Source organism: Cryptomeria japonica, chromosome 4 (assembly GCF_030272615.1).
Source record: "Cryptomeria japonica chromosome 4, Sugi_1.0, whole genome shotgun sequence".
Classification (NCBI taxonomy): domain Eukaryota; kingdom Viridiplantae; phylum Streptophyta; class Pinopsida; order Cupressales; family Cupressaceae; genus Cryptomeria; species Cryptomeria japonica.
In genome coordinates, this window is record NC_081408.1 from 286,124,668 (window position 1) to 286,148,015 (window position 23,348).

Consider the following 23,348-nt stretch of genomic DNA (forward strand, 5'->3'; position numbering starts at 1 on the left):
CCATATAAAGCTTTGTTCAATTTGCATACCTGATCTTTACTCTTGTCTTCAACAAATCCTTGAGGTTGTTCAATGTAAACTTATTCTTCTATTATACCATTAAAAAATGCAGATTTAACATCCATTTGATATACCTTGAAATTTTTGAAAGCAAGATATGCCAACAATGTTATTACTCCCTCAAGTCTAGCCATAGGTGCAAAAGTCTCACCATAATCTATTCCTTCTTCTTGAGCATAACCTTTGCAAACTAGTCTTGCTTTGTTCCGAATAACCTCACCTTTTTCATTTAGCTTGTTTTTGAAAATCCACTTTGTACCGATTACATTTTTGTCCTTCAGTCATGGGATTAGTTTCCATGTGTCATTCTTCTTGATTTGATCAATCTCTTCTGTCATAGCATTTACCCAATCTTCACTATTAAATGCCTCTTTTACTATTCTTGATTCAAATTCAGATATTAGACATGTGTTCTATCTCAGTTTGTTCCTTGTCATCACTGGATCATCCTTATCTCCTATAATCTGATTTGATGCATGATGTCTTCTAACATATTTGGCTAATATGGGCTTAGTAGGTTCTGTATGATCTTCTTCATCACTTGGTAACTGGACATTCTCTTCATTTTCTTCAACAACTTTCTCAGTAGGACTTCTCGGTTGAACATAAACAAATTCTTCATAATCTTCTGGTTCTTTGGAATTTCCTTCATCATCTCTTTTTGCAAATTCATCAATTTTTACATTTGCACTTTCAACTATTTTGTTAGATGATTTGATCAGACATTTAAATGCTTTACTTCTAGAAGAATAACCAAGAAATGTTCCTTCCTCACTTTTCTGATCAAACTTTCCATTTTTGTCATCTTTGTGAACATAGCATCTACTTCCAAAGATTTTAAAATAACTTACATTAGGTTTCTTGTCATACGAGATCTCATATGGTGTCTTCATAGCTCCTTTCTTCAGTTGAACTCGGTTAAGGGTGTAAACTGCAGTGCTGATTGCTTCTCTCCAAAATGTTTGAGGTACCTTCTTTTCTATCATCAAGGTTCTGGCACAATCCAGAATTGATCTGTTTCTTCTCTTGGCTATCCCATTTTGCTGAGGTGTTCTCAATGCAGACACTTGCCTTTTTATACCATGATCATTGCAGAATAAGTTAAATTCATCAGAAGTGAACTCTCCTCCTCTATCAGATCTAAGACATTTCAGTTGTCTTCCTATTTCATTTTCAACTCTTGCCTTGTACCATTTGAACATTTGAAAAGCTTCTGATTTTTCTTTTAAAAACATAATTGACATCATCCTTGAGTAATCATCCACAAATAATATGAAATACTTATCACCATAATAACTTTGAACTTTCATGGGACCACAAAGATCAGTGTGTACTAGATCTAAAATTCCTTTAGAAGTGTAGGAATTACTTGTAAAGCTTGATCTTGTCATTTTACCCATCTGGCATCCTTGACATATAGCATTCTCAAGTTTTTCAAGACTCGGTAGACCTCTTACTCGGTGCTTCTTGTTTATTTTGATCAGATTATCAAAATTTACATGACAAAACCTTTTATGCCATAACCAAGTATCATCTATATTTGCATAAAGACACTTATTCCGAGTTGAGTCAAGATGAAATGTATTACCTTTTGTTTGTGTCCTGGTAGCAGCTAACTTTCCATGCATGCCATGAACTTTGACAATTCCTTTCTGAAATTCTATTCGGTATCCTATATTGTTTATCTATGCTACAATCAACAAATCATATTTCAATCCTTCAACCCAGTATACATCATCACACTTAGCATTGTCAAGAAGTATTATAGATCCTTTACCTTTCACCAGACATGGTGCATCATTACCAAATCTTACATAGCCTCCATCATAATCTTCTAGTGTAACAAATTTGTGTTTATCACCTATCATGTGATGTGAGCATCCACTGTCTATGATCCAAGACTCATTATTATTTATGTGAGATATTAGGGCTTTTTCTTCATACCTTTCTTCATCTGATCCATCTTTAATAGCCACATAAACAACTTCCTTAGTATCAATTTCATCAGATTTATCATTGTTGGATTCCTCATCAGCTACTAGACATGTCTTTCTATCTCTCCTTCTGAAGTCTTAGTGTCCTCTGTATTGGTTGTCTTTCTGCCTGTTATCTTGGTATTCTCTCTTTTCACTAGATTCTTTGTCAGGGCAGTTAGAAGCCATATGTCCTATTTTATCACAATTGAAAATTTTTAAAGGTAGCTTTCCTTTATACTTACCTTTTCCTCTCAGTAACCTTTTGGCTAATAATGCTTCAAACTCTTCTTGCTTCTTGATTTCCTCATATAGTTTGTGCACTTCTTCCATGTTCTTGCAAAATCTTTCACTTTCTCCATTGTGACTCCCTTCAGAGTACTTACTCATTCTATCATTGTAATCATCAGATTCACCAATATGAAAAGAACTGAATGCAGATTCTACTTTATTTACCGAAGACCCATTGTTATCAAAATTACTCAACTTGAATGCATGCAGCTTATCGATAGTAGCATCCAAAGAAACTGGCATGTTAGGTACAAACCTCAATTTATTGATTGGAGAGACTCGAATGGCATAAGCAGGTAGAAGGGTTCTCAACAACTTACTTGTTATATCCTTCTCTTCAATAGTTCCTCTTGCTCCTTTAATTTGATTGACAATCTCCTTTAACCTTGTACTATATTGGGTTATGTTCTCACCTTCATTCATTCTCATGGATTCAAGTTGTCCTCTTAGACTATCTACTTTTTCTCTTTGGACATGTTCATCACCGCCATACACAAATATGAGTTTGGTCCACATTGCTTTTGAATCATTGCAGCCTTCTAGATCATTAAACTCTGAGTCGGTCAATGCTGATGTTATTTCAATCATAGCTTGAATGTGTTCTTGCTTTTCCTTAATCTCTTCCAAGGTCATTGGGTTGGTGCTTGGTGGTATGTAATCATTCTCCAAATAATATCTTGCATATTCTCCAATTCCTGATAAATGCAGCTTCAACCTTTTCTTCCATGTGGAGAAACTTGACTTGTTCAGCTTTGGTGCATCCCTTTTATACATCTTCAGATCTTTGCCTCAAGTACCTTTAAACTTTTCTTTCGGAGTCCAAAGCTTTGATACCAATTGTTAAGTTCTAATACTAGGTGTAAAGAACTGATGCCAATAGCTAACAAGATGAGAGGGGGGGTGAATCATACAAACTTAAACTTCCATAAAATCAACAAATTCAACCTCAGTAACCTATGCTTCAACAATATAACCAAAAACTACTAAACATGCAAACTCATAAACACATAATCATCATAACACATATAATGCCAGATTTAATGTGGAAACCCAAATAGGGAAAAACCACTATGGGATTTTGGACCCACTAAGAAATATACTCTTCTAGAGTATGCTCGGTTAAAAGCAAATCCTGTTAAAGATTACAAACACATTGCTAGATGTGACCCGTTTAAGGGATTTCCCTTAGATCTATTAGGATCTTCACTTTGTTAGAAGTGACCTTGTCAAATGATTTCAAACACTCATTTAGAATGTTACCTTGCTAAAGGGTTTATATATAACACTGTTAAGTCGACTCAATTAAAAGATTTTGTCACTTACAAAATAACAGTAATAAAAATATATTTGCAACTTCACATCTAAAATGCTAAAGCAGATTCTTATTTGCTCAAAATAATCTTGTCATAGGACTTATCTTGTCCCTCTGCTGGGCTCTCTACTCTATTATTCAAATAGGTCTTCAAGCTTCTATGCTTGGTAATCACTATGTAGTATCTCTGTGCTTACACTTGCCCACATAGATTGTTCATCAATAATTTCTTATTTATAAACAATTTTCTAACCACTTAATCTCTTTGATCACATTTCCCATGATCAATCTTAGCCATGAGATATTCAAACTTGACTAGGTTCAATGCATCTTTTGATCTGAAAACATTTTACCTCACCTTGGAACTTGCATTCCTTTCTTGGAACTTGCACAAGGTTATTGCAGTTCAATCTGAGCTATAGATCTTCCTGTTGATCTTCCATTGCCATAGATCCTTAGCAAACTTCATGCACAACATATCAATCATTTATACATCTCCAGCTAATCATTTTCCTTCATTAAATAATGCTTTTATCCATCCAATGTGATCTGTCATAACTCGGTTGCAACACGGTAAATACTAAACTTTACTCGGTAGACATTCCACCTTCATTAATTGATATCGATAACCTTAGGGTTTACCGACTAGGTTCTTTGCTCAGTGACATAGTATAGTATTAACCTTACAATCAACAACATATGTAGGATATCAAAACAATATAAACATCATTATCTCATCATTGTCTAACTTGGTAATAGTTGCCCATTGAATATCTTATTCCTCCTCTTTCTTATCACATTCTTTCTGTGTCTTTTACCGACATCATAATTCTCTTCAAATCAATCTTCTCAAGATATGGCAACATCGTACTAAATTAGAAAATCAATTTCTTGACATCAATGACAAAATAATGCTATACAGATAGTTTGATGAATACTAAGAGAGGGGGTGAATTAGTATGCCAAAAATCTCTGCACTTAAGCACTTTGCAAGACTAACAGTAAACAGGTTAAACAATTTGGCAGACAAATCGGTTAACACACATGCAAACCAAATAGCTAATAATGCATTCACCCACAGAAGCAAAAACACCATAACACAAGAGATTTTGACATGGAAACCCAAATGGGAAAAACCACGGTGAGATGGAACTCACAAGTAACTATCTGCAGAATAGGAACCAGACCGGTTAAGGTCAGACTGGTTAAGGTCTTACAATGTTCTTTACCAGAACAAATCCTGTTAGGAATCTCAATCTTTGTTAGGAGATAAGTCTGATTAAAGACTACCTTGCTAGAGGATTTTAGATCCATAGATGTGAACCACCTTGTTAAAGGATTTATGAAAGGCTTTTGGGCCTACCCAGTTAAGTGTTTGATCTAGCTAATAGCATAGACTACTCGGTTAGGTCCTTGATAGCTCATTCCTAATGAATTTCAGCATTACTTCAGTCTTCTACACATTCATATTCTCTCTAACTCCTCAACCACCTTAAACCCTAGCAATAACATAAAATTTCACTACAACCACATCAACAAACTAAAACCCTAGACATGATGTCCTTATAAAGGAATCTGATTTCATGTCGGTCCAATAGGATAACATTACAATTTCCTAGGTTCAATGAACCTGGACATACTTGGTAACTTGACACAAAAAGCACCGTTAAAGTGTCGGCACTTTCAAACAATTGGTGGATGGTAACTCATCACAAAATGCTAGTTGGTAACTCATCACAGAGTATTACCGGTTCATACAAAATGTTGGTTGCCGGTTTGACAAAAATGAAGACTGGTAAAAATGTGTTATGCTGCTTTAATCCCTCGTACTGCTTGGGATCCATGAACCACTTGAGGTCAACATGTTGCTTCAGACCGAGAAACACATTCTGTAAAACACCAATAGTCTAAAGACAATACTACAACATACCAGTTGGAATAAATACCGGTTGTGCTCCAACTCATACATATAAAGGGGATCTCAATGCAAGTGTGTGTCCATCAATGACAATCACAACATAAACATAAAAAATGCCAACAATCTCCCCCTTTGGCAGTGATGGCAACACTTAGGAAAATAAATTTTTTACATCTAAGTGTTTTACAACAAAATCATGCCATTAGCAAAATTGCTCCCCCTAGGCATATACACTATCCCTTTGACAATACAATGTATAACAATTTTGCATAAAGAGCATAAACATTGAGATATTCAGAGCGTATATCAAAATTTTTTATTACTAGATACTTCTCACAAATATAATTCTTCTCCCCCTTTGCCAACAATGACAAAGTACAGCTGAACAACCATGTTTTAATTAGATATTAAAATAATAAGTTTATGACAATAAGGAATAATACTTGTCAAAAATAGATTTAAAGTCCTGCGAGAATTGTTTCATCGATAAAGACCAGGAATCAAGTAGGGAGGTGGTTACTTCTTTCTCTGTCTGCATTTGGGAGACCTGTTCTTCCATGGCATCGATTGTGCTCATCTCTTGTGTCACTGTTAAGGCATCCATGTTTAGATAGCACTTCTGAAGAATGTGTAACCGTGGAAGTAGAACTAGTTTTAGTTCCTACAAATCTCTAGATCGAATGCTGATCTCTTGCTCCATTTTTGCTGACTAGATGTGAAACTGGTGAATGGTTTTCCCATAAGTTGTAAAGGAATCATAAGGTGGCTTGAATGTGATCATGTAGGACTGCAAGTCCGTTTGAAGCTTTTGCTTCTGAGCTAGCACATCATCATAGAACAAATGGGGTTGGCAGATCTTGCTAAGTGGAAGATTCCCCTCATCCAGAGTGTCCCTTATATCCTTTTATTCTTTCTTCAGTTCAGACCAGAGCTCATTCAACTTCTTCACTAGAGTTATATTAAGAGATCTTTGATGCTCTTTCTTGACATTTGCCTCTGCTGCCTCTTCTAGGCTCTGCACCTGATCATCCACAACTATGCATAGGAGCTTTAGTCTGGCTAGTGATGATCTAGTGTTGGGAAGGTTAGTACCAGGTATCAAACCGGTAAGAGTCTCCATAGCCGCTTGAATTACATCCGGCCCCTTCTTCCTCCATATGTTTTCAAGCTATTCTTGGGAAACTTTGATGCTCTGCATCAGCTCCATTTCACTTATAGACTGGAGGTCGATAGGACTGGTGAGGTCAGTTGGTTTGGTTTGACTATCGGTTGCCTTTGGAATCTCCATCTAGATTCTCTTTGCTGCTTCTCTTTCCTTATCCTCTTTTGCTTTCTTCTTCTCCGATTCTCTTCTCTTCTCCTCTTCTTTGTCCTCCTCATCCTTTTTCTTTTCTGCTTCCTTCTTCTTCTCTTGTTCCTTATTTTCCTCTTCCTTCTTCTTCCTCTCTGCTTCCTTCTTCTTCTCCTGCTCCTTATCTTCCTCTTCCTTCTTCTTCCTCTCTACTTCCTTCTTCTTCTCCTGTTCCTTATCTTCCTCTTCCTTCTTCTTCTTTTCATCTTCTTGCTTCTTTTTCTCTTCTTCATCCTTCTTCTTCTTCTCTTCTTCACCCTTTTTCTGCTTCTCTTCTTCATCCCTTTTCCTTTGCTTAGCCTGTTCCTTTGCCGCTTCCTATCTATCCTCAACTTTCTTATCAACTTGTTCAGTCTGTTGCTCCTGTCCTATTGCCTTAGATGTTGTTTCTTGAGTAACATCTTCTACATCCAAGGCATCGACATCAATAGTGTCAACCGGTTCATCAACCGGGTTTCCTTCATCATCAAATGCTTCATCCAGTTTTATTATAACCGGTTCTTTCTCAACTTGCCGGTTGGCTTCAGCCACTCGATGCATCTTCAGAGCTTCTAGAGCATGAGTGTGTAACCTTGAGCACTTCCTTACCCTTCCCTTCTAGTAACCTGAGTCTTCTTCTTCTAATGAAGAAAAGACCTTTGTATTTGTTCATTACATTGAACAACTCCAAATTTGATACATCAAGAAAATGTTCAGCAAAAACTTTTTCTCTCATTTCTTGTTCCTGCTCTATGGCAATGCGCCATTTATTGTCTAAGGACTTATACAAATAATTCGGTGTTTTAGATCTAATTTCTGAAGGCGACCAATCATTAACACATAAATACTAAATTATTTCCTTTTCATCATCATTAAAGTCATCAAAATACTCAATTAAGTCATGTAGCACTTTTCTCCTAATATTCTTTATTGTTCTTTGACAATGTGTCAAAGGTTTATAGGAAGAGATATCTATATTAACCAGTGCAGATGATGTTGGTTTAGTCTTTGTCTTTCTCTTTGCTTGGCGTGTTTTCTTTGGTTTTTCCTTAGACATAGTTTCTTCTGAGTTTGGAGAGGTATTCCTTGTCTTCCTCTTTCTCTCGAACACTTTACCTAGTGCTGCTTCAGGTTTCTTCTTGGCCGGTGACCACTTGGTCACTGCAAGACTAGCTGTAGTAGCTGGTATCGATGTTGAAGGCATTGATTTTGCCTTCTTCACTGAAGGCTCTTTTCCTTTCTTTGCTGGTGGTTCCTCAACCGGTGTTATCCTCTCTAGGTAGGTGTCGGTTCTCTTTGCCTTAGGATCAAGTGGTGAGGCAATAAGGGTAGAGGCATACCCTTCTAGCATATCATACATCACCTCATAGCCCATTGGCTCCACTTCTTTTACTCTAGGCTCAACAGCCTCCATTATGCATTGATCCACCTTGATGGTGAAATAGATATCATCTTCATATTTCTTGATGATGTCACCTGATATTCTCATTCTTTGGCTCATTTTTCGTCTGAACTCATCAAAATACTTGTTCAGAATTTTAGGGTAACCAGTTCCCACTGCTTGCAAACTTTCCTTTATTTGTTTGGTAACCGGTTGATCCGTCGACCACTGAATGTCTCCCACTCCTGGGCAGTATCCTTGAAAGTAAAAGAACAACCCAACCAATAGTTGTCCAAACTTGAACCTTAGTGCATTATCCTATTTGATCAACTTCAGATTCAACAGGAGTTGCCTTTACATACTAGTGCATAGGTCAAATGATGCATCCTCCTTGATCATCCGGTAAATGGCATTTACCACTGCAGTAGATACAAAGTTAATTTTGCTGGCTAAGAATGTTTGATATCCAATCACCATACATGAATACTTCACCAAATCATCCTTGATAGAATTGATGATCATACCTCATGAGTCACTCACTGAACCGGTGAGCTTGGACATTTAAGTTTTTCTTACTGTCCTTAGGGTTGGCACATCCCCTGTATTACAGAAACCAGTGATGGCATGAATTGCTTGTGGTGTTATATCATGTGTTCTTTCTAGGTACATATTGTCACCATGAACTATGCTCAAAATGATCCTAATGTGATCATCTGTGAAATCCTCCAAGAAATAAACAACATTGTGGAGCTTCTTCTTCTCCAAGATACTATACTCCAGTTTGATCTTTTTATCTTGTCCACAGAACAAACCTAGCTGGGAGTGGATAGCAAGAGACCCTAGGTCTTTGAGTTTACAATCAATATAATCTAAGATTCCCTCTTCTACTATAACACCAACCGGTACTTGAGACAAGCCATTATACTTAGACTTGTGTTGAATAAAACTTGCAGACTCGATAGATGCACTAGAACTAGTATGAGATGCGGAAGCCATGATAGAAACTTAAAAACTTGAGAAATACCTTTTGGAACATGTGAATTTAGGGCTTTCAGATTCTCCTTCACTTCACACTCTGTCAGTTGCAGAATCACTGCTTTGCGTTCTTCACTTGGCCGCTTGCAATTTGAACTTGAATCTCCTTTGCAGTTTCTCAATTTCTCAAAATCTCAGCACAAATCACCTTTTCTTTGCTCTACTCTTTGAAATAAATTTCTTCGCTTGAAAACTGATAGTCAGAAATGATTTGAAAAATCCTTTTAAGCATATATTCTCACCTACCACAATTAATGCTCCTCCATTAGGGCGTAAACCCTGATTTGCCTTTCACCATTTTTGGTCTTCCGCCAACTGATAGGTATCATATGTTGGTTATGGTCTTTTACCAGTGTAAACTGGGGGTTCGAAACATTTCACCATGTGCTCCCCCTAAGCTTTTCTAAAGCTTAGTTTGTCAGTTCAATGATTTCCACACTAGGTGCAAAAATTGGTTCCTCTTGTAACACCACTAGTTTCTTCTTCCAGGTTTTGTTCATGTCCGCTTGAATAGTGTCAACATCAATGTTTCCTTCTCGAGTTACCGGTATATCACCAGATATGTTCTTTCTTCATCTACAGAATCTGGCAATGTGACTCAGTTTGTTGAAGTGATAGCAAACCAATCTAGGTGCTCTCCAAGGTCCATTGTTCATGTTTCCATTCTTCCATCTACATGTTGCAGCAGTGTGACCATGACCATGACAGACCATACAGTTTTCTCTCCATCTGATTTCCGCTTGATAGCCACCACTTCTTGGCTGATGATTGAAGGTATTAAACCGGTTGTGATTCCAGTTCACAAAAGGTTTAGGACTAGCTCCTTGGGTTCTCTGAGGATATCTACCAATGTTGTTCATAACTGACTTGCATTCAGATGCTCTATGCCCATACTTGCTACATGCATAATAGTTACCATTGAATCTATAGGATCTAGGCTTATCATTTAGGAAATAAGAAAAATTATTGTAAGCCTTACTCCTACACACATTTGCAGTATGTCCTTCTTTAAGACAGTTGAAGCAAACAGGTTTTTTTAAATTTTTCTTACCTTTATCCTTTGATGTCGGTTGTTTCTTTGATGTTCCAACATTTGTACCAGAGGTCTCACCTTCCTCATGACTGAAATAGCCAAGTCCATTAGTATTCTTGACCAGTTTGGCAGATTCAAGATTTTGCTCTAGCTTGACAGTACTCTTGTTGAACTTAGCAAGTATTTCCTTTGACTCAGAGAGGTCTTTGGAAATGGCAGCATTTGTTTCCAATAGGTTTTCATTCTTAGAGATGGCAATGTTTAGTTCTCCTTGCATGTCTTCCTTTTCCACTTTTCTTGCATGGAATTGAGAAGTTAGGGCACCGATCTCTTGTTTCAGCTTGGAGATCTCATGATTTCTTTCTTTCACCATATCTTCAACTTTTGTCCGATTCTCAAGCTCTTGACATATCCAGATAGTCAATCCTTCCAACTGGTTGGAGTTTGATTCATTCAACTTATTTACTTCTGCAATTAGGGATTCCATGTCTTCTTCATCTGAAGAACTATTTTCAGATAGCTCCATCATCTTTTCTACATGTTCTCTCCTTTTTGCTTGAGATGCCTTGTATTTGACCATAAGATCATCATAGGCTTGCTCAGACTGAGTGAGTCGATGAATAAGTTCCCTTATGGAGTATTCCCCCATATCTCTTTTCAAGTGGTTAAACCTATAGAAAGGTTGGCTCTGATACCAATTGATGAATACTAAGAGGGGGGGTGAATTAGTATGCCAAAAATCTCTGCACTTAAGCACTTTGCAAGAATAACAGTAAACCGGTAAAACAGTTTAGCAGACAAATCGGTTAACACACATGCAAACCAAATAGCTAATAATGCATTCACCCACAGAAACAAAAACACCATAACACAAGAGATTTTGATGTGGAAACCCAAATGGGAAAAACCACGATGAGATGGAACTCACAAGTAACTATTTGCAGAATAGGAACCAGACTGATTAAGGTTAGACTGGTTAAGGTCCTACAATGTTATTTACCAAAACAGATCCTGTTAGGAATCTCAATCACTATTACGAGATAAGTCTGATTAAAGACTACCTTGCTAGAGGATTTTAGATCCACAGATGTGAACCACCTTGTTAGAGGATTTACAAAAGGCTTTTGGGCCTACCCGGTTAAGGGCTACAAACTTGTCAAAGATGTGAGTAATCAACAAGTGTTTGATCTAGCTAATAGCACAGACTTCTCGGTTAGATCCTCGATAGCTCGTTCCTAATGCATTCCAGCATTACTTCAGTCTTCTACACATTCATATTCTCTCTAACTCCTCAACCACCTTAAACCCTAGCAACAACATAAACTTCTGCTACAACCACATCAACAACCTAAAACCCTAGACATGATGTCCTTATAAAGGACTCCGATTTCATGTCAGTCCAATAGGATTACATTACAATTTCTTAGGTTCAATGAACCTGGACACACTTGGTAACACGACACAAAAAGTACCATTAAGGTGTCAGCACTGTCAAACAATCGGTGGATGGTAACTCATCACAAAATGCTGGTTGGTAACTCATCATAGAGTATTACCATTTCATACAAAATGCCGATTGCCGGTTTGACAAAAATGAAGACTTGTAAAAATGTGTTATGCCACTTTAATCCCTCATACTGCTTGGGATCCATGAGCTGCTTGGGGTCAACATGCCACTTTAGACTGGGAAACACATTCTCCAAAACACCAATAGTCTAAAGACTATAATACAACATACCGGTTGGAACAAATACCGGTTGTGCTCTAACTCATACATATAAAGGGGATCTCAATGCAAGTGTGTGTTCATCAATGACAATCACAACATAAACATCAAAAATCCCAACATAGTTATCATCCTTTTTTAGTTATATCAAATAATCTTCAACAACCTTCTCAATATCCTTAATGAATATCAACAATCTCCTTTCTACTGAAATGCCAACATAACCATGTCTTGTGGAGCTAAGTAGAGAATTAACTATGTTCCTTGACTCCTTCGTGTAAGGGCCTTCAAGTTTCTAGACACCACTTTACTCATTCTAGAACAACCTACCTACAAGCCCCTTGTCATTCCTTCATTAAATTTAATACCACACCCTACGAGATGGGTTACTACCAAACATTAACTTATATCGAATCCTTAAAATATTAAGGTGTTGATATTATTACGATGCTATTAAGTATGGTACATTGATAATGATAAATTTATAAAAGCCATCATATTTGTAAGAGGCTTTATTCTTTATGATACTAAGCAATGATCGTGAGAATTATTGTTAAACTAATTATTTACTAAATTTATTTAATTTGGGTTTGTCATACCTTAAATGTGACATAGATTAAATTAGGTACGTGATATTGTTCCCAATAGAATCTTCCATATATTCTAAATGTAAATAGTATTGAAATGATACACCATTTGATTGATAATAATATCTTGTTGATTCCTTTGTTCCCAAGTTGCATAGATGTTATGTACTTTATCCCACAAGATGGCAAGATTATGCTATAATATCACTGTAATGTCCTCTTTTAGGATTTACAACAATTATAACTTCAAGCGAGAGTTTTAATATATTGACAAATATTAGTTTATAAATTCTAAATATTTTTCATTTTAATATTTCACTTGTGTCCTTTATAATAATTAACTTACAATTCTAAAACTAATTTGCTAGACATAAATTATCTTGATATCTTTCTGTTATATGACAATCTAAGATATGCTACAAGTGACTTCTTAAATGTTCATAGCTATTTCTGACATGAAAATGTTAATTTGTTCTAAGTATTCCCTTTCTACTTGTTAAGCTATTCTAAATAAGGCAATATTAATATGTTATATGTTTGTTATTAATCTAGCTATGTGTAGGATCATGGTGTGCCAAAACAGGCCCTTAAGTGGCAATGAAATTTTTAAAAATCAGAGTTATGCAACATGACATGAAATTTTGAATAAGTTGTGAACATTATTTTTAAAATATGTAAGAAGAGAATCTACAGAAAATTGAATGTAGTTTCTAAGCTACTAGTTGCTTTTTGGAAAAAAAATCCCTATTTGATGAAAATTTCAAATTTCAATGTAGTGGTACTAAAATTTCAGGAAAAAGATACGAAGTAGATGTATGTCTGACCACGCTAATCACAATCAAATCATAATATTTTTCTATAATATTTATAATATAAGTATTAGACTCATGTCCGGATGTGACACATATTTTTTTATAATTTTTTATAAAGTAAATAATTATTTATGAAATTTTTACTACAGCTTTTCACAAATTCAGAAACTCCTACGTTTGACAACCTTAACTTGGTCAAAACCTTATGAAATTTATTTTTTTAAATTTTTTCCGTATACTAGACGAAGCATAGGATGTGATGTATTTTTCAGATTCAAAAAATGTTCTGCCAATCAATCTATCAATCAAGACTATTGACAGAATTCAATTAGAAAATAAATATTAATTATTTATTAAAGTCAAAATAAGACAAGCCTTATATTGTTGGAAATATGAGAATGTCTTTAAAAAATCCTTTTCGTTTTATCAATTTTGGCTACAAAAAAGGTCATCGGCCACCAGTGTAAAGTCTAGAAAATTATGGAATACTGAAAAACACAATTTTTCAGTTGACTTTCCAGGCTTGTCACTTCCACGCCAAAACCCAAAGCATTCACGAGCCAAAATTTGAAATTTGAAAATTTTACAAAAAAATCAGATATCTGATTTTAATAAGTAAATTCACTAACTAAATTTGCACATAATTAGTCTATTGTTTATTCATATTTTAATATGTTAATTTATAAATAAATTAGTATATGATATTAGGGAGAGGGGGGGAGTGGGGGGAGAGAGAGAGAGAGAAAAAGAGAGACGGAGGGAGGGAGTGAGGGAGGGAGAGGGGGGAGGGGGAAGGGAGAGAGAGAGGGGGGAAGGGAGAGAGAGATAAAGAGATTAGAGGAGAGAGAGAGAGAGAGAGAGAGAGAGAGAGAGAGAGAGAGAGAGAGAGAGAGAGATTAGGGGAGAGAGAGAGAGTAAAAGAGAGATAGAGGGGGAGAGAGAGAGAGAGAGAGAGAGAGATTAGAGGAGGGGTAGATAGAGAGAGAGAGATAGTACAGGGAAGGGGGAGAGAGAGATTAGGGGAGAGGGGGAGAGAGAGAGAGATTAAGACACCAAATTATGTCATTATGGGTCATATGGTGTCCTAAGGGGTTGTAGGACACAATATGATCCCTTAGGATACCATAGAACCCATAGCAACCCAATATGGTGTCATAAGGGGTAAGGGGTCATATTGTGTCCTAAGGGGTCATATGATGTCTTAAAGGGGTTATATAACACAATATGACCTGTTAGGACACAATATGACACATAACAACACAATTTTCTATCTTAAGGGGGTCATATGGTGTCCTAAGGGGTCCTAGGATACAATACAACCCCTTAGGACACCATAGGACCCATAACGACCCAATATGGTGTCTTAAGGGGTCATATGGTGTCCTAAGGAGTCGTAGGACACAATATGACCCTTTAGGACACCATAGGAACCATAACAACCCAATATGGTGTCATAAGGGGTCGTATGTTGTCCTTAGGGGTCGTATGTTGTCCTTAGGGCTCGTATGTTGTCCTTAGGGGTCATATGTTGTCCCATGACCCCTTAAGACATAATATGACCCATAACGACACAATTTGGTTTCTTAAGGTCATATAATGTCCCATGACCCCTTATGACCCCTTAGGACACCATATGACCCATAACGACACCATATAGTGTAATAAGGGGTCATATAGTGTCCTACGACCTCTTAGGACACCATATGACCCCTTAAGACACCCAATTGTGTTGTTAGGGGTCATATGGTGTCCTAAGGGGTCGTAGGACACAATAGGACCCCTTAAGACACCAAATTGTGTCTTAAAGGGTCATATGGTGTCCTAAGGGGTCGTAGGACACAATATGACCCCTATGGACACCATAGGACCTATAACGACCCAATATGCTATCATAAGAGGCCATATATTGTCCTTAGGGTTCATATGGTTTCCTGCGACCCCTTAGGACACCATAGGACCCCTAACGACACAATTTGGTGTCTTAAGGGATCATATGTTGTCCTAAGGGGTCATAGGACACAATATGACCCCTATAGACACCATAGGACTCATAATGACCTAGTATGGTGTCATAAGAGGTCGTATGTTGTCCTTAGGGGTCATATAGTGTCCCATAATGACACAATTTGGTGTCTTAAGGTGTCATATGGTGTCCTAAGGGGTCTTAGGATATAGTATGACCCCTTAGGACAATTTGGTGTCTTAAGGGGTCATATGGTCTCTCTCTCTCTCTGGGTCATATGGTGTCCTAAGGGGTCGTAGGACATAATATGATCTCTATGGACACCATAGGACCCATAACGACCCAATATGGTATCATAAGCAGTCGTATGTTGTCCTTAGGGGTCATATAGTGTCCCGTGACCCCTTAGGACACAATATGACCCATAACAACACAATTTGGTGTCTTAAGGGGTCATATGGTGTTTGAAGGGGTCCTAGGACACAATACGACCCCTTAGGACAATTTGATGTCTTAAGGTGTCATATGGTCTCTCTCTCTCTCTCCCCCATAATCTCTCCCCTAATCCCTCTCTCTCACCCTCCCTTGGTGTCTCTCTCTCTCCCTCTCCCCTAATATCTCTCTCTCCCCAAATCTCTCTCTCTCTCTCCCCTAATCTCTCTCTATCCCTCCCTTAATCTGTCTCTCTTTCCCTTTCCTTCTCTCCCCTAATTTCTCTCTCTTAGGCTCCCCTGATCTCTCTCTCTCTCTCTCTCTCTCTCTCTCTCTCTCTCTCTCTCTCTCTCTCTCTCTCTCTCTCTCCCTCCCTCTCTCTCTCTCTCTCTCCCCTAATCTCTCTCTCTCTCTCTAAAACATGATTAATAAAATCGGATATCTGATTTCTATCATTGTCATTAATGGGGCAATAGCTAAAAAAAGGGGGCAATGAGCAAAATTTTTGGGACCACAAATTTATACATTAAAATTGGATATCCGATTTTTGTAAATAAAAAAGAGCCTTGTGGGCCATTTTGTGGATTCCAACAACCCATAGTCTACATATTTGGTTTTCTATCAACAATGATAGTTTTTTAGATAGGTTGAGACAAATTTGTGCTTTTGAGAGATTCTTGAAGTCAAATCTTACATTGTCAATCATTTAGGAGCATCTTTGTGGAGGTAAATGGGGAGTAGTAGTCGTCAGAAGTCTAAACGCAAAAGAAAACTTACAAATTACCAAATTAAAGTGTATAGAGAAAGAGATAGAGAAGGTCATAGGAGGAGAAGACAAGGTATGTGAAATATTGCTAATGTTACTTAAAGTGAAGAGGAAATTGAATTTGAAAATGTGTCACAAGTTATTGAAAATGAAAATGTAGATTTTGAAAGTGAAAATTTTGAAAATGTTGAAAATGTTGAAAGTGATAATGAAAATGCTCAACATGTGGAAAATTTTGACATAGAAGGTGAACATGTGGAAAATTTTGACATTGGAGGCGAACATGTGGAAAATTTTGACATTGGAGGTGAAAATGTTGAAAACTTTGACATTGAAGGTGGAATTGCTCAACCAAGTGAACCATATGTAGCACCTAATTACTTTAGAAATGAAGACGCTCTCATGGATGAAAGAAAAATTCTAAATCCAAGACCTTCAAGAACCCCAAAATGGTTACTTGAAATCGATGAGAACATTATTGTGAATCTTGAAGGCAAGGGGTCAACGAGAATCGTTCAGTTGTGGGCTACATAACCTTTTGACCAAAATTTTAGCAATAAGACATTGACCGAGAAATGCAAACTCTCTGTTCAATCACTAAAGATGATAAAGATGAGACCATTGCTAAACAAATTGAACATTCATATGAACAAGAAGATGGAGAGAAATTATATTATTTCCAAAAATGTAGTTGATGCTCTCAATTCTATTGGAAAGAATACCAAAGAAAGAGATAAGAGAGCCACTCGAAGAGTGATTACAACCTCCTTAGTAAGCCATCAATTGAGGAAGGCTCGTCAAATGAGACAAACTTGTTTTGATTTTAACATAAACCATAAAACTTTGGATAGAGCACTCGCACGAAGACAAAGACTTGATGATCCACTTCAACAAGATACATGGGCTTTTGGTGGGAGGCTTCCACATGTTGATAGAAAGTTGACTGAACATATTAAGGAGGAGATTCAAAATTTTTGGCACTCTAAGTCTAGAGTGTCACCTAATATAAAGGACATTTTGAAATTAACAATCAGCAACCAAGACCGCACACCACATTCCAAACATTTCTTGGAATCAAGCCAAACAATGTTGTACAAAAAAATTTGTGAAGTACATCCAACTTTGCAAATATCACAAAGGGCCTTTGAATATTTTTAGCAATTTTATTGTGTTCCTCTTCAGATTCATAATACTTGTTGTTGCAAGTACCATGTGGAGTTTTCAATGTACCATGAACTTTTATGTCATATTCATTCTACGATGCATACTAATGAGATGTTGTAGGAGTGTGGTGCAATGCTATTTTTGAGATCATCAAGAGACTTGCAAGATCTATTTTTATGCCCTAGAGATGATGGCTGCTATTTCTATAGGAATGATTGTTTGAATGAGAAGTGCTCAGAATGTGGTGGGTTGTCAAAGTTTGTTTCATGTTTTCATGAGGGCAGCGAACATGAGCTTGGAAAGAATTATGTTGAGAAAAAAAGATATGAGACAGTGAAATATAATTTGAATAGTGGAGGTGAAGGTTATAGATGTGAATTAGTCTCAAGAGAAGTGAGTATTGCTGATTTCATTTTGGATTTTAAGGAAAATGTTTTCTACATGTATGCAAGGCAAACCCATAGGTCTTAATGGCTGGATCAATAGTTCAGGATGTGTAAGAACTCTTTCCTGATTGGAAGTATTATATCGGTGATTGATTTTGCAGAAAACTATACATTGCAACCACAGAATGAGTACAGTCTCTCTACTACAATTCAATCCAGATTGCTATTTTTTTTCACAATACATATAGACATGCTCCTAATAGTATAGAAGAGGACAGGGAGACAATCAGGGAGTATCATTTTTATATGAGTGATTATACATCACACTCCTCCGAGTATGTGCAACATTCTTTTGATAATTTTTTTGAGTTCTTCTATGTTTTATTGGTTGATTAGAATGCATATAGAGAGGCGTATACCTCATATTTGGTGTTTTTTTGAGGCAGGGCATGGGAAGGGGGAGCATGATGGAACAAGTGCATGTTTGAAGAGAGCTCTAGTAAAGGAGTAGTTGAGGATTTTGGGTGCAAATTTCTTTGATGCACGTTCTATTGTTGATTGGTGTAGTTCAACATTGTCACATGGAGGTACTCTTGATTTAGCAGTGACCAGATTCTTTTGGTTGGTTGAGGAGGGCACAGTGGGAGATAAATTGGATTTTCAAACAATTAAAGATTCTTCAAAGATTCATTCATTTCTCAGCTCAGAGGCAAGTACATGGACCATTTGGACATGAGTGTTGGCTTGTTTTTGTCAGAGTTGTGTTTGGTGTGATTGGGATCAGTGCAAGTCAAGTGAGTGGGTTGATATGTGGGTTCCCCAATATCTAACTCCTTTATCTCAAACAATATCCTTGTCAAACGATGACATGGAAATTTCACTTGAGTATGACCGTCTATCAGATCTTGTACAACCAGGACATGTTTTGGCAGTTGTTGCACCGCAAGGGAATGAAGAGAGATCAAAATATTGGTTGGCACGATGTGTACAGGGAAAAAAATATCTAACACAACCAGTGATAGATGATGATGGGTTCACATATCCTATAGGTTTAGTTATTGTTGTGGGAACTTGGTTGCGAACATACATGATTAGGAAGAATGGCATACCTGCATTTGAAGACTATGATAGACACAAAACCATTATAATGTATTCACACCTTATTATAGCTAGAAATGTCAAGTTTTTGAAGCATAAAGAAGAATCTAAGACCAAAGAGCTATGGATAGTGAGTATTGCTGATCATGAAGCAATACTAGATACTCTTAAGAAGAGAGATGACCCTTCAGGCATACTTGAGTAGTAGGTCTTTAATGGTGCCTTATTTTTTTATCATACATTTAATTTCAAACAATGATCATTAAACCTTAATTTTCAATTTTGTTACGTGTATATTAAGTTTGTGTTCAAAATGCAAGTCTATTGATGAACATTTTTTTTAGCAACATGGTTTTTGCATGCACATAGCGGGTACACTCGATATAATTGGAAGAGGTGTATTTTTGCAACATGACTTATTATCATGCCTTTGATGAGATTTACAATTTTTATTATTAGACAAAACTATTTGAGATTTTTTGATGATATAATTATCACAAAACCTTTATGCTCATGCAGGTCTTTTTTGATGATATACAATAGTATCACATTATGATTTTTGCATCAACATAATGGGTTATGTTGATATAATTTGAAGGGACATATTTTTTATGGTATATAAGCCTACCTTTTCATTTATTATCATGCATTTTAGTTGAAGTGATTATCATAAAGCCTTTATTTTCATCCATGCATTTTATGTGTAGACTAACAATTCTTAAAAATACAGGTTCATACTAGATCATTCGTCATGGACAAGACCCTCTCTTGGTGATGGTACATATTCCTTTGTGCATTAATGAGATTAAATTTTGTGCATAAACATTAAGTCAAGTGAAGGTATTGCTATTTAGAAATGACCATATCTACCATAGTCTTCAACCATGTAGAGAAATGCAGTGAGAATGACTTTAATCAACATGCATCTTTCTTCAAAGTTATGCTTGTATACTTTGCAGAGAAACTAGTAAGTTTCGTAATTATACAATCTTGTACATCTTAAAAATGTTTCAAATGATCTATTTATAATTTGAAAAACTAATTTGTATTAAGTGTTATAATTTTTTTCTTGTAGCAACATTCATTCCACATAAAAAGGTTACTTATTTTGGTCTTCATTTATATGCAGGCATTGTTGTACGTAAGATTTTCTCTTAGGACATGAGGATGTTTGATGCAGATGAAGTGGCATGTTGTATTTGTATATGGATGTGAATTGATGTAACTTTCCTATGATGATAATCAATGTCCATGGGAAAATTGGTTTAGTTATATTGATTATATATAATGTATCTATACATGAGTACATTGGTGTAGCTATATTGATAATGAAAAAAAATCATGTTTGCATATCTCTTCATGGATGTCACATGCAAGTGTAATGGTAATTATGTGTATACAATACATGGAAATATTGATGATCATTATGTGTCTACAGTGTAATGCTTGTTTAACTATATTTTTCATTGCAAAAGTTAGGGCCATGGATTATGAGATAGGCTTTTCTAGGGACCCCTCTTGTGGCCCCATAGGTTCAAATAGATCATTGATAGGTGCCATGGATTCCGAGTTAGGTCCCATCAAAGTTTGAAATTTTTTTAGCACTTAGGGTGCTCAAGGGATGACGCCGGTAGGGTATGACCCTGAGCATTTGATCAAGGGGGGGGGGAATAGGAGCATGCATATGGTAATAATGCCTAACTGCACATGTCGGAGCTGATGGTTTGTTATCTTGATGAGCAGAATGAGAAATTAGCCACACGACAACATTTGATTGAATGAGTCTGACAAATTTTTTGCCAACTAAAAAAATGCTGCCACAATAAAACCATAGGGAAAATTCAAAAACCGAGATAGGATTTTGTAGGGATCCCTCTCATGGCCTCACAGGGTCAAACAGATTGTTTGAAGGTGCCACAGATTCTGAGTTAGGGCCCATCAAAGTTTGACAATTTTTAGCAAGTAGGCTGCTCAAGGGATGACGTCGGTAGGGTATGACCCCGAGTGTTTGACCAAGTGGGGGGGGAAATAGGAACATGCATAGGTAATAATGCCTAAATAGACATGTCAAAGATGACAGTTCGTTATCACGACAAGCAGTAAGAGAAATTGGCCACGCGACAACATTCGATTTAATGAAACTGACGATTTTTTTTGCCAACCGAAAAAATGTTTCCCTAATAAAACTATAGGGAAACATGAAAAACCAAGATATGATTTGGTAGAGACTGCTCTCGTAATGCCATAGGTTCAAACAGATTGTTCACAGGTGCCACAGATTCTGAGTTAAGTTCCATCAAAGATTGACCATTTTTAGCACTTAAGTTGCTCAAGGGACGACACCAGTAGGGTATGACCCCGAGTGTTCGACCAAGTGAGGGGGGAAAATAGGAGCATGCATAGGGTAATAATGCCTAACTGGACATGTTGGAGTTGACAGTTCGTTATCAGGATGAGCAAAACGAGAAATTAGCCACACGACAATATTCGAATGAATGAGACTGACGATTTTTTCCCCAACCGAAAAAATGCTGCCCTAATAAAACCATAGGAAAACTTGAAAAACTGAGATACACTTTTGTATGGACCCCTCACTTGGCCCCGTAGGTTCAAATGGATTGTTAGTAGATGCCACATATTCCGAGTTAGGTCCCATCAAAGTTTGATAATTTTTAGCACTTAGGGTGCTCAAGTGACAACACTTGTAGGGTATGACCCCGAGCATTCGACGGAGTGGGGGGGAAAATAGGAGCATGCATAGGGTAATAATGCCTAACTGGACATGTCAGAGCTGATGGTTCATTATCACAATGAGTAGAATGAGAAATTGGCCACGCGACAACATTCGATTGAATGAGACTGATGATATTTCACCAATTGAAAAAATGTTTCCCTAATAAACCATAGGGAGAATTAAAAAACTGAGATAGGATTTTGTAGGGACTGCTCTCATGGCCCCATAGGTTCAAACAAATCTTTCACAAGTGCCATGGATTCTGAGTTAAGACCCATCAAAGTTGGACAATTTTTAGCACTTAGGGTGCTCAAGGGACGACGCCAGTAGGGTATGATCCCGAGTGTTCGACCGAGTGGGGGGGAAAAATAGGAGCATGCATAGGGTAATAATGAATTGTATAAAGTATTTTTCATTAAATTAATTATATTGTATTTTTCATGAATTATATTGTTCATTAAATGAATTGTATTGTATTGTTCATTATACAGACACAACTTATGATGAAATGAAATGAATTGTATTTTTCATTAAATAACCATTATTAACCATTGTTAATTATTGGAATGAAGATTAAAGATTTCCATAATAACACCATGCGTAGATGAGCAACAATTTATATGATCGAATATCAACTTCTGTATATATAAAAATGTCAAATGATTACAAATGTATGTCCATACACAAATATGGTGTAAATGCCAACTCAAAAAAAATATATGTCTATATAAGTGAATATATGTACATATACAAAATATACATTCCCACTAGACATGTAAGCATTCCAAAACTATCTATAACATCCTAAGTTGTTGATGGATCATCAAAATCTATCCTCTTCGCTGCACTGCTCAGCTCTAAAGGATCTTGCATAAGAAAAAACAAACCAGGATTAATATTAGTTATATTATATAATTCACATTCGAAAAGTTAACATAAAAATGAACTATAATTGAACTATTCATGTTTACCTCATCTCCATGTTTTCTCTTTGGCTTCACAGGACTCTTGATGTATGTCTTCGGTAGAGGAGGTATGTTTTCAATATTTTTATACACAACCTACATATGTCCACAAACATGACATTGATACAAGTTAGCATATAATTGTCACTAATAATAACAAATTATATATACTAAACACAAAATAAAATAAAAACACATGTACTTGAGGCATCTCTTCTTCTTCTTCATCTTCAGGTATATTGGGTGTAGTCAACAAGGATTTGAAGCCAAGAATTCTCTGTACATATACACAATAAGTATATGAAACTATCAATCTATGTCTAGACATGTATAATCACTATAAGTTATTTAAACTATTCATTAAATCAGATTTGCATTCAAT